This window comes from Microtus ochrogaster, linkage group LG4 (genome assembly GCF_000317375.1).
Source record: "Microtus ochrogaster isolate Prairie Vole_2 linkage group LG4, MicOch1.0, whole genome shotgun sequence".
Lineage (NCBI taxonomy): Eukaryota > Metazoa > Chordata > Mammalia > Rodentia > Cricetidae > Microtus > Microtus ochrogaster.
In genome coordinates, this window is record NC_022030.1 from 60,807,840 (window position 1) to 60,819,192 (window position 11,353).

The 11,353-nt window shown below is 49.6% G+C and overlaps 1 protein-coding gene across 1 annotated transcript in view; it reads left to right on the plus strand.

The window, feature by feature from the left end:
• Positions 1–9,144: 9,144 nt before the first annotated feature.
• The window catches only part of Rab17 (RAB17, member RAS oncogene family), a 17,699-nt gene continuing 15,490 nt past the window's right edge, over positions 9,145–11,353 (plus strand). Inside the window, exon 1 of the mRNA XM_005361702.2 lies at positions 9,145–9,193. The gene's annotated coding sequence lies outside the window, so the exon portion shown is untranslated. The remainder of the gene's footprint in view (positions 9,194–11,353) is intronic.

Here is an 11,353-nt window from a genome sequence, read left to right on the forward strand (position 1 = left end):
TACATAATTTTATGTCAACTTGACACAAGCTAGAGTCACTAGGGAGGACAGAGCCTCAGTTGAGAAAATGCCTCTGTAAGATCAGGCTATCAGCAAGCCTGTAGATGTAGAGTTTTTTTAATTAGTGATTGATGGGGGAGGGCCCAGCTCATTATGGGCAGAGTCACTCTTGGGCAGATGGTACAGGGTTCTATAAGAAAACAGGCTGAGGACATCATGGGAGCAAGCCAGTAAGCAGCACACTCCTCCATGGCCTCTGCATCAGTTCCTGCCTCCAGGTTCCTGCCCTGTTTGAGTTCCTGTCCTGACTTCCTTCAGTGATGAACACTGATATGGAAGGGTAGCTTAAGTAAACTCTTTCCTACCCAAGTTGCTTTGCTTATCGTGTTTTATCACAGCAATAGAAATTCTAAGATGCCACGATGATACTAAAAGCAGCCAAGAAAAGACTTCAGAGAAACCTGTGTTGGCATTAATGTTGTAATATTAGGGGAGACATCAGCACAGCGGGGCACCTTTCAGCAAGCTCACTTTTTCAATCAAGCGGTGTGTGTGTGTGTGTGTGTGTGTGTGTGTGTGTGTGTGTGTGTGTGTAGCTAGATAGGGGTGTTTGGATCAATCACAAACAACCCCTCATGTAAAGGAGGGGATGGTGGTGGCATCAATCGGAGCATTATCCCTTTTACACCTGTCATAGTGTCCCCGTGAATGGCCACCTGGGGAAACGCTTCCTATTCTGGCTAAGGCAGAATAATTTCAGGGTTGTCTAGAGCTCACCAAACTGTGCGAGAGCAGAAAGTCCTGTACAAACTGGCCCAATCCTGGCTGGCGCTGTGCCTTTGGGAGCTGGAGCACCATGATCACTATGATCACTTATGCTGATTTTTAAAAGATTTTAAAGCACCTGAACTTTGCCCGACATCTGTCCAGTGACCCAGGGAGAGACCACTCTCTGATCCGTCTTACGGGAAACCTTTTCAGGGATGAGAAAGTAGAGCAGGCTCCAGAGTAAAGGGGAACCCAGGCACAGTGGGCTGAGGGCGGAGGTGACTCTCAAGGTGCTGGGAGGGGACTGAGATACATTCGGCTGTTCAAGAAAGGACATTGGTCAAGCGAGAGAGAGGTCAGAGTGGAGAGACAGCTCCTTCCTTTGATTGTGTAACCTGGCCATGGTGGAGGAGTATGCACTCTCTTCTAGAGAAGAGGGACCTCCTTGAGGATGTCTAAGTCTTCCACAGGCCCGGCCACAGAACAGAGAGGGCCAGACCACCCACAGGGACAGAGCCTGCTCCATCTCCTCCTCTGACTGCAGGATTCCTGCACTGGTTTTCTTTTGTGGGGCCTTGGGTCAGTCTGGGCTTCCCCTCCCTCGTCTGTGATTGAGATGAAAGAGCTGAATTATCGCCCTCCTCCACCCCAGCACTGATAGGACCTGCAAATGGTGGCCCAGGTACCCAGAATTTAAAGAGTTAACACACAGAAAACTGAAGGAACACAGAGGATAAAGCACATCCCAGCCCTCCCCTGGGCTGATATTGTTGGTTTTGATGCTGACTTGCTACAAAGTAGTATCACCCTTTAGGAATTCTCACCTGAAGACCATTTTGACTGCCTTCATCGACATGGACAGCATAGCCCAGATTAAAAAAAAAAAAAGCATGGCCAACGGAAGATTGCTCCGTTGACCTTCCCTCTTGTCAGCACAGATGGCCCTCTCGCAAACAGTTGACGCGTTCTGTTCTTTCTGGTCCTTCTCTGATAGCACCGATCCCAGAACCCAGCGTTTCCAGGTTTCCATTGTGGACTAAGGGCCAGCGTCTCTCCAGGAAACTTCCAGGTTTTTGGCACAAGACTGGCACTGCCGAGGCACTCAGCCTCGTTGGCTGAGCAACTGTGGGGTTGTCGGTCTCTTCAGTAAGAGACAGCCACTTTGGGATGACTCCCACTGCTGAGGCAGTCAGCCGCAGGGACCGGATAGCTACTGGGTTCTCATCCCTTCAGGAGCACAATTCGGCTTTTGTTGCTATTTTAACATAAGCCAATGTGATAAATTTACACACACACACACACACACACACACACACACACACACACACACACCATTGATTCTGGTTCTCCAGAGAACGCCACTACTACACTTATCTGACTTCCTACCACTGAGAAGCCCGGGGTTGTTGTTTGGAACCTTGGAGCACTGGCCAGGATGGACTAGCCTATCTGTCCTACCAGGTCCATCCCACATGAGGATAAACATGTAGATGCCTTGCTACATACGCATCGATGCTCTAGGAACACTCTCACCCAGCAGCTGTCCCTTGCTATGACTGGTCAGGGACGCATGATGATGCTTCTGGAAGGGTGGATCCACGACAGAGTTCCTGGAAGGCCGCAGAAGAGGACTTGGGGCTACTTGGGTTGGTTGGTTTTAGGATGTGGGAGCACAGTCTGGAAGTAGTGTTCTTTGGTTCCGAGTACTCTGCATCCAGTAGCTCATAGCGTGGGGACAAGCTTGGGCAAAGCATCTGGGGCCAGCTCTGCCACCTGCTGCTCTTGTTGCCCACTCAGCTCTGCCTGCCGAGCACACAGTTGGCCTTACACTGCTCATTCTGCCCTCTTGGCTGTGCCCACCGAAGCATTTCCTCCCTTGGGTGAGGTCTTCTCTGACCTTTCTCAATCTTTTCTGCCTGGGGCTGAGGAAGCCTGGATAGTGACCTGTCACTCTGCGGGGCTCTGTCTCCCCCTGCTGGGGTACCTGGGACAGGACCTGACCTCCTTGCTTTCCTGCTGTGCTGGCTGTCAGCCAAGTGCTGCACTGATCTCTGAGCTGAGGAATTTAGCCTGGCAGTCAGGAGTCGCTACTGGAATTTTAAACTGAGATAAGAAGGGTAAAAGTTTCAGGGAGAGGCAGTCCCCAGCTCCTGTCTATCTCAAGGGCCTTCGGAGATTAGAGCATTGCAGAAGAGGGCACCTCAGATGGTTATCAGTCTGTCCTTAGCCACATCTCTTCAAGGAAGCCCCAGAAAGGAGCAGCTCAGCCCTACACTCCCGCCCCAGGCCAGCACCAGCATGTCTGACTGGCCAGAGATGATCATCTGGTTACTTCTGTTGGAAAGGTGGATGCATTAGCAATGGGGCCCACAACTGTGGTCTGTGCACAGAGGACAGCCGGTCTGCTGCAAACCCAGAGAGCTTCCTGAAAGTTCTACATGAGGGGCCAGTGGGATGGCTCTGGGTAACTGGAGACACTTAAAGCCAAGCCCGGTGACTAGATTCCACCCCTGGGACCTATGTTCTGGAAGGATTCCCACATGTTGTCCTTTGACCTCAGTAAGCTCACCATGGCATGTGTGTCCACATGCACATATGTACATAGACATTAAAAGAATAAAAATGTAATAAAAAGGAGGCCAGAGAGATGACTTAGGGGTTAATAGACTTGCTCTTCTTCCATAGGATCTGGGTTCAGTTCTCAGAACCCATGTTGAGCTTATAGCTCTGGCGCTGGGGGATCTGAAGTCCTCTTTCTGGCACCCACAACATGGCATGCACAAACCCACACAGAGATACATATACATACATATATATGAAAGTGTTTACCAAAATCTCACAGTTTTAGCGGCACTGGGTCTGGCTGCTTCTGTGGGGCACAGGGTGGGAATTCTGCAGGTCATAGTTCTAGAGGTCAAAGTTCTAGAGGTCATAGGACGGCAAGGAGCTCACATGGAAGATCTGTCTAGGTAAACAGACAATCTCTGCCATGGACTGTCTGAACAGAGATTGGGATGGGTCTGCTTAGACTTGGCAGCCCTTACAACTGTACTAAATTCTATAATTTTGCTTTTTTTTTTATTGAGATAGCATCTCATTGTGAAGCCAAGGCTGTCTTGCCCCCTCCCCTCCATCTCACTCCCTGAGTGCTGGGACTATAGGTGTGTCACCAAGCCTGGCATAGTTCTGACTTCTCTTGAAAGGCAAATGTGTGCCCTGGATGTTATGTACATGTAGACGTGACCTACTGAAGTGTCTTAGTGAGAATCCTTGTCAGTGCCCAGGCAGCAAGTTTGGTGAACGGTCTGGAAATTTAAAAAGAAATAGAACACTATGAAAATAATGCTGATTTTGCCATGAACACAAATTACTTATGGACTGTTTTGTCTCATTTCTGCTGCCAGAAATGGCAGTGATGGTTACAATATGAATTTCCGAGTTGTGGGTCCTCACCAACCCTGAAGTAGAGTTTATCATGTCTAAGCCCTGAGGACATACCCTTTGGTTCACAGAGCTTTGTAACTTTGTCTCTCTCAGCATTTGGTTAGAATGACTTCATCACACAGGTCAGACAGGCCGGCCTGGGGCTGCCCGTCCATCCTCTCCCTTCAGGAATTAGCAGTCAGGTATGGGATAGGAGCTGACTGGTCCAAGGTCTCCAAGAGAGGGCCTTGCAGGGGAAGACCACCCTAATGACCTTTGGTACAGGGTTACCCCAGAGGGAAGGAATGCCACCCCTCAACTGTCTGGATTCTGGCTCATCCTGGTCCACCCTGGGAGAATATCAGTTTGCTTGCAAACAGCCAGAACACTAGGGCCCCAGTATGCTGCTAGACACAAGCCCAGTCTTAACGGGGGGAACCCAGGCTTGGGGTAGCAGAATTCTGGGAAGGGAAGCTGGTGCAAACACATCCTGCTCAGGACTGTGGTGCCATGGGCAGCATTTCCAAGGTGAGATTGTATTACAGGAAAATGGTGAAGATGTGTTGCTAAGTCACTGGAGCCCTTGTCAGCTGACTTTGAGTTGGGCAAAAGGAGGACTGTTCTCCATGGGCCTGACCTAACCAGGTAAGCTCTCTAAGAGAGGGTCTGATAATCAGAGGGAGTGGCTCTTCTGACTTAGAGATAGTAGCCTGCCATGTGAGAGAGGCCTATGTGGGCATCTGCCACCCCGAAAGCTTTGAGTAACCAATAGGAATGAAGGCCTCAGTCCCTCCATCTCAAAGAACTAAAAAGGTTCTGTTAACACCAGGTGAACACAGAAGAGCGGTCCTGGTTGCCTTATTTGATGTGGGAAGACCCAACCCTATCGTGGACAGCACCTTCCGGTAGCAGCCCATATACAAAGAGCATGGCAGAAGGAAAACAATATGACTTTTACCTACTCTACCGTCCCTCTTGCCTCTGAGTTGATTCCTTCGCTGATATCAGAACCAGCATTGTCAGCCTTCTACTGTGGACTGGGGACCAGTAGTTCTCCAGAAACCTTCCAGATTTGTGATATCACACCGGGACCGCTGAGCTACCAGGCCTCATGAACTGACCGGGGTTGTTGGCCTCTGTAGTAAGAGACAATCACAGCGGGAGTGTAGTCATCCCATGAGCCAAACACCTACTGGATTTCAGTCTACAGAGGCCACTGGAGTGGTTAAAACTGTCAAGACATGGGGAGGTTGGAATGTTGCAGTTCTAGAGCCTAATTACAATTTACTTTAGCCTTAAAAACAGTCATTTCAGCCGGGCGGGTGTGGCGCATGCCTTTAATCGCAGCACTCGGGAGGCAGAGCAGGTGGATCTCTGTGAGTTCGAGGCCAGCCTGGTCTTCAAGAGCTAGTTCCAGGACAGGAACCAAAAGCTACAGAGAAACCCTGTCTCGAAAAGTAAAAAAAACAAAAAAAAAAACCCAAAAACAACAACAACAACAACAACAAAAAAAAACCAGTCATTTCATGTCCACCTCTGTGTCAGACCTAACACCCTGCCCCTAGAGAGACCTAATACACCGACAACAGATAAAATACTTCTGAAACTTGGAAGAACTCCACCAATCAAAAGGCTAAGAAAGCTGTCAGATAAATCTGAAGCCTATAGCGGGGATTCCCCCGCCTTCCTGCAAACGCCTTCTTAATGCTTCCGTCAGTGTATTTTAGGATTGCCTTCCCTGAAAACTCTCTTTGTTCTGTTGTTTTAAAACTCCATGGAAACGCTTCCACATTGTTAAACATGGACTTGGTCACCGAAACTTGTGGTCCCTGGGCCCATGATCACTCAGATTTTGGCTCCCAAATAAACTATCTCTTATTCCCTTTGAGGTGAGAACTGTGTTTTTGTGTTGACATTCTATCCTCTAGAGAGGAACAGTCAGTACAAAGAGCGAGTACTTTACCTGCTGGGCCACCTTCCTAGGCTTTTACCTGACGTCTCCTAGGCTGACAGATAACCTTGCTGAAAAGCATCACTAAAGCTTCGAGGGTCTCTGTGCTGCCCCCAGTCCTAAAGCTAAGAATGCCTGGATGTGACATCCACAGTCCTGTGACGGTATTTCCCTGCTCTGCTGCTGACCCCATCTGATGCTCCACCAAATGTCACTGGCAAATATGTTGATGTCTGACTTTCTTCTCTCCTGTAGCTTTAAAAGTTCATGTCGCCTCTTTTATAGTAAAAATGCCATTCTGGGTGGGTGACTTGCATCTGTTTTCCTGTGACAGAGTTCCCCATATTGGGCTGAGAATAAACTTTAGTTTTGTTTGCTCTTTAATCATTCATTCATTGAGGCAGGATCTTGCCTACAGTCCTAGGTTGTCTTAGATTTTGCCACATACCTCAAGTGGGCCTCAAACTCTTTCTGACAGGAAAAATATAGCTCTCATCTCAAAGGGAATAAAAGACAGTTCATTTCGAAGCCAAACCTGAGCGACCATGACCTGGGAAACATGGATCTAGGTGATCCCAGGTGCCATGTTCTTATATAGAAGCAGTTTTGTGGAGTTTTTATAGTGCAGTGGTTTGAATCAGAATGGCCCCCATAGGAGCCTAGGATGCTCACCTTACTAGACCTGGATGGAGGCGGGTGGTCCTTGGACTTCCCACAGGGCAGGGAACACTGATTGCTCTTCTGGCTGACGAGGGAGGAGGACTTGATCAGGGGGAGGGGGAGGAAATAGGAGGTGGTGGTGGGGAGGAGGCAGAAATCTTTAATAAATAAATAAAAGAATGGCCCCCATAGGTTCATAGTTTTGAAGGCTTAGTCACCAGGAAGTGGAACTGTTTGAGAAGGATGAGGAGGTGTGGCCTTGCTGGAGATGTGTCACTGGGGGTGGGTCCTGTGGTTTGAAAAGCTCACCCCAGGTCTGCTATTTTTCTCTCTCTGCCTGCTGCCTGTGGATCAGGATATAAAGCTCTCCGCTCCTGCCCCAGGACCATGTCTGCCTGCTCCCCATCATGACGAGCGTGGACTAACCTTTTGAAATTGAAAGCAAGCCCCCAGTTACACGATTCCTTTTAGAAGAGTTGCCTTGGTCATGGTGTCTCTTCACAGCAATAGAACGGCGACTAAGACAGATAGTAACAGAACAAAGAGAGTTATAAAGCCAAGCATTTAAAAACTGCATTGGTGGAAACATCAGAGAGGCAGGTTAGACAAAGATGGGGAATCTCTGCCATTAGGCTTCAGATACTACCTGATGATATTCTTAGCTTCTGGGTCCGGGATGCTGCTGGTCTGATGAGATTCCGAACAGTTTTTACCTATTAGTGATAAGATGTTAGGCCCGATACAAGGATAGATACATAGGGATAGAGCTAGCCTGAGATAAGGTTATCAGCCCCTGGACCTGCAGCATTCCAGCCTCTCCACACACAGGAGCTAATGAGCCAATTGTCTCTGCTGACACAGCCCCTCTCAGGAGTTTTGTGCACACTCTCCATCCTCTTGCCTCCTCCTTCCCAAGTGTGATGTCTGCCTTTTCTTCCTCTAAAGCAGAGTTGCTGTTCTAAGTGGACACTGTGAGGATCCAGACCAGGTCAGGCCATGACACCTGCCACAGCCCTTCCCTACTCATCGACATCACAGGCCCCCTGCTCAGGACACTTCCTACAGATCTCCAGCTAAGAACTTCCAGAAAAGGGCCAGCTGTGGCTGTGGTGGTCACACATCCACTTCCTCTCCAGCTTCCCTGTATCTTGCAGGGGACTCTGGGTGCTTGGCTGTTATGCCGTGTAACCTTCCCGATCTTATTATAAGAAGGGACTGCCTTGTGGGCCAGATTCCGTCTCAGAGTCCTCTGCTCCTGTCTGTCATGCTATTATCATCAGACTTGGGGGTACCCAACCTGTGCCCTAGGAAGTCTGGCCACCCACCCTTAATGAGCCAAACTAAAAATGGGAAGCTGAAAAAGGAGACTTACTCAATGAGTCCACATTGGGAGGAAGGGAAAAGAGAGGCAGCTGAAGGAAGAGGCACACACATCTTCACTCCACACCAGGAGGGCGGAAGCATCGCTGTTTCTTCCAGATTTTGGGTGGCTACTTAGGCACAGGGGCTCAGAGGCCCATTCAGAGAGGGAGTGAGGTGTCTGGTCTTCAAGGCAGTGGACCGGAAGTGTGTCCTGAAGGACAGGGTGACTAGAAGAGAACCTCACCAGAGAAATGGGCCCTTTGAGAACTGTCGGAAGGAAAGCTTCTTGCAAACCTGAGATAGCTGCGCTCCCATTCACGGTGCTGAGTTCCCCATTGCTTCCTGCTTGGGGAACCCAAGCCAGAAATCAAAGAGAGTTCTGAGCACAGAGAGAACTATTGACCCAGGATTCATAGCTGACCCTGGTAGAACTGATTTTCTATATTTCTCCAGCCTAGAGTTTCTCCTGGGGATGCACTAGCCCTACCTGGGTGATTACTATCCCCAGATTCTGGCCCCTGGCCCTGCCCACCTGGGATGCCTCTCCAGACTTGAACTGTTTGTATAAAGAGTTAAGAAGTGAGCTCAAGTAACCACAGAACTGTTTGTTATCCAAGTCAGTGATGCTGTCAGGTGTAAGGAGCCGTGACCGGGGTGACCTGGAAACGGCTGAAATTCTGCATTGCAGCTGGGTGAGGCGAGTAGAGAACCAGAACGTGACTTCTAGCCTACTCCGGCCCAGGTAGTCACGTGATCGTGTGGGGACTTTGCACTGGGATTTACAGGAAGAGCAGAGGCCTGACCTGCAGGTTGGGGCCTTGGCAGGAGAGGTGGCCTTCCTACTTCCTCTGGTTGTCCGGTGGTACAGGGCTCCTCCCATCCGTCCCCCCCCCACCCCGTGGGGGCCTTCATCAGCCAGTCCACCCAGGACCTAAGGGAAGCATAGACAGGGGGAAGGAGGAGGGAGAAAGGAGAGCCAGCTGGGGTCCTGCGGGATGATGGTCTGTTGAACTTCCTCAAGGTGAACAGGTGAGCCATTGTTCTTACTGTACTTTGCAGAGTGATCTGTGTGTGTGCACGGGTGCGCGTGTGTGTATACATGCTTGCAAATATGTATTGCTGTGTTCTCGGGAGCTTAATCAGAGGCAGAGCTGAAACAATTCACTCATTGTGTTTGTTCACGGCCCAGTGTCCTTGTTTGTATCATAAGTGACTCCTGAAGTCATATTTTGGGAAGGAAATTCCATTTGATTTTTCCTTGAACATAAACTGCCAGCATGTGAAGGTGCCTTCTAAGGAGGCCTTTTCAGACGGCAGCCGAGGCTCCAGCAATAACAGAGGAGCTTGGCAGACTTTCTTCCAAAACTTCCTTCTAATCCGTAGCTTGCTATTTCTCTCCTATCAAACGCCACATTGTTCCGAAAGAACAGCTTGGAGGGTTTGGCTAAGGAGAGGGGGAGTGCAACCTCCCTCGACTCCCTCCTTTCTTGGATGTTTTCTCCTTGGTTGAAGAGAGGCAGGCTTGTGACAGCTGAAGAACCACCAAGTCGGGATGAAAAAAGACTCCTAGTCAGAGCCCGGCAGCCATCGCCTTCAGAAAGACCTGATTCTGGAGGAGGGGTCAGGCCCCACACTTCCACCTTTCTCTCCCTCCAGAGAGTTCCAGCTGCTGTTGTCGGAAGCTCGCAACATACAGTCACTCAAAAAGTAGTATGAAAACATCTACTGTGGCCTTATCTATCGCAGAGAAAAGTAATTAATGCCAGAGAAAAAAATAGGGAAATGAACCACGAAAGTGAGATCATTTGTAGGAATTTGACAAAGCCGTGTGGATACTGCATTTGATGTTATGGCCAAGTTTTATGATTTAAGGGCAGTGTATATGATCATTAAATCTCAGGGATTATTTATTTAGCTGTATTTTTGTTTGTTGTTGTCTTATTTTTTTTTTTTTGAGATAGGGTCTTAGTACGTAGCCCAGAAAAGCTTGAAACTTGAGGCAATCGCCTGCATCAGCAGCCTGGGTGCTGGGATTATAGGTTTACAACACATTAGCATTGATTTGGAGGTGCAAAAGCAGAGTACCCTGTACCATTGCTGAGGCTGATGGTGCATCGTGCGACTCTACAGGCAGCTAGGATTGAGCCTTGGGAGTCCCCGAGAGCATAAAAACAACAGGCCCCAGCTCCAGGCTGTGTCTTTGCCTTGGAGAAACTGCCGGGCCTTTGTCCCGTGGAGGTGGTGCCAGGCTCTTGGATTTCCTGCTCTGCTTTGGCAGGTGTCTTTGTGCAGGAACAGGTGGACTCAGAGCACATACCCACCCTGCTTCTGTCTGGAGCACCCTGGCAGCTGCACCCTCAACAGCCCTATCTGAGCCCTGTGCAGGTTGGTCCCACAGTGACCATGAAGGACCTTCAGTGCTGCTGGCAGCTCTGTCTCCCTTTCTACAAGTACACCAGGCGCTCTGTCTCCCTTTCTACAAGTACACCAGGCGCTCTTCCAACGAGCATGTGGAACGGGAGTGTGGCTGATATGAGAGCCTGGGGACAGAAAGCACACTGATCCAGTTAGCATCTGCAGAGACACTTCCGGGTTTGTTGAGGAGAGAGCAAGTGCCTGCTGTTCCCCCAGTGGCCATGACATGCTCCCTGAAGGCAATCTGGCTTCAGGGTGATGGTCAGAACCCAGGTGAACCGCTGCTAAGATAGGTGTACTTATTCCCATGCCGAAATCCTTTCAGCCAAGGGGAAACAGGAAGTGAGGCTTCATAATGGCAGGGCCGTGGTCTACGTTGTTGGTTTCTGGAGGTGGAGACATGGTGGGAAAGGTAGGGAGGCAGGAATGACATCAGGCAGGAGGCCGTTGCTGACTCTGGTGGCAGTGAGCAGGAAGGACCAGAGCTTTAGCAAGGAAAAGACCTGACCTGTTTGATGTGGAGTTGATGGAGGGCTTCTGGCAGGGTCTGAACTCCAAGGCAGTGTGTCCCTCCTGGTCCCCATTCAGGATTCTGGACGCTGGCTTTTCCTTAGGCTCAGAGGGTGGAGTTTCTGGGTGGAGGCTGCACATATGATTCCTGGAGGCTGGCTGCTCTCTCTCTCTCTCTCTCTCTCTCTCTCTCTCTCTCTCTCTCTCTCTCTTTTTCCAAAATGTGTTTTAGCTCACAGCTTGAACTATATTGGCTGGCCAACA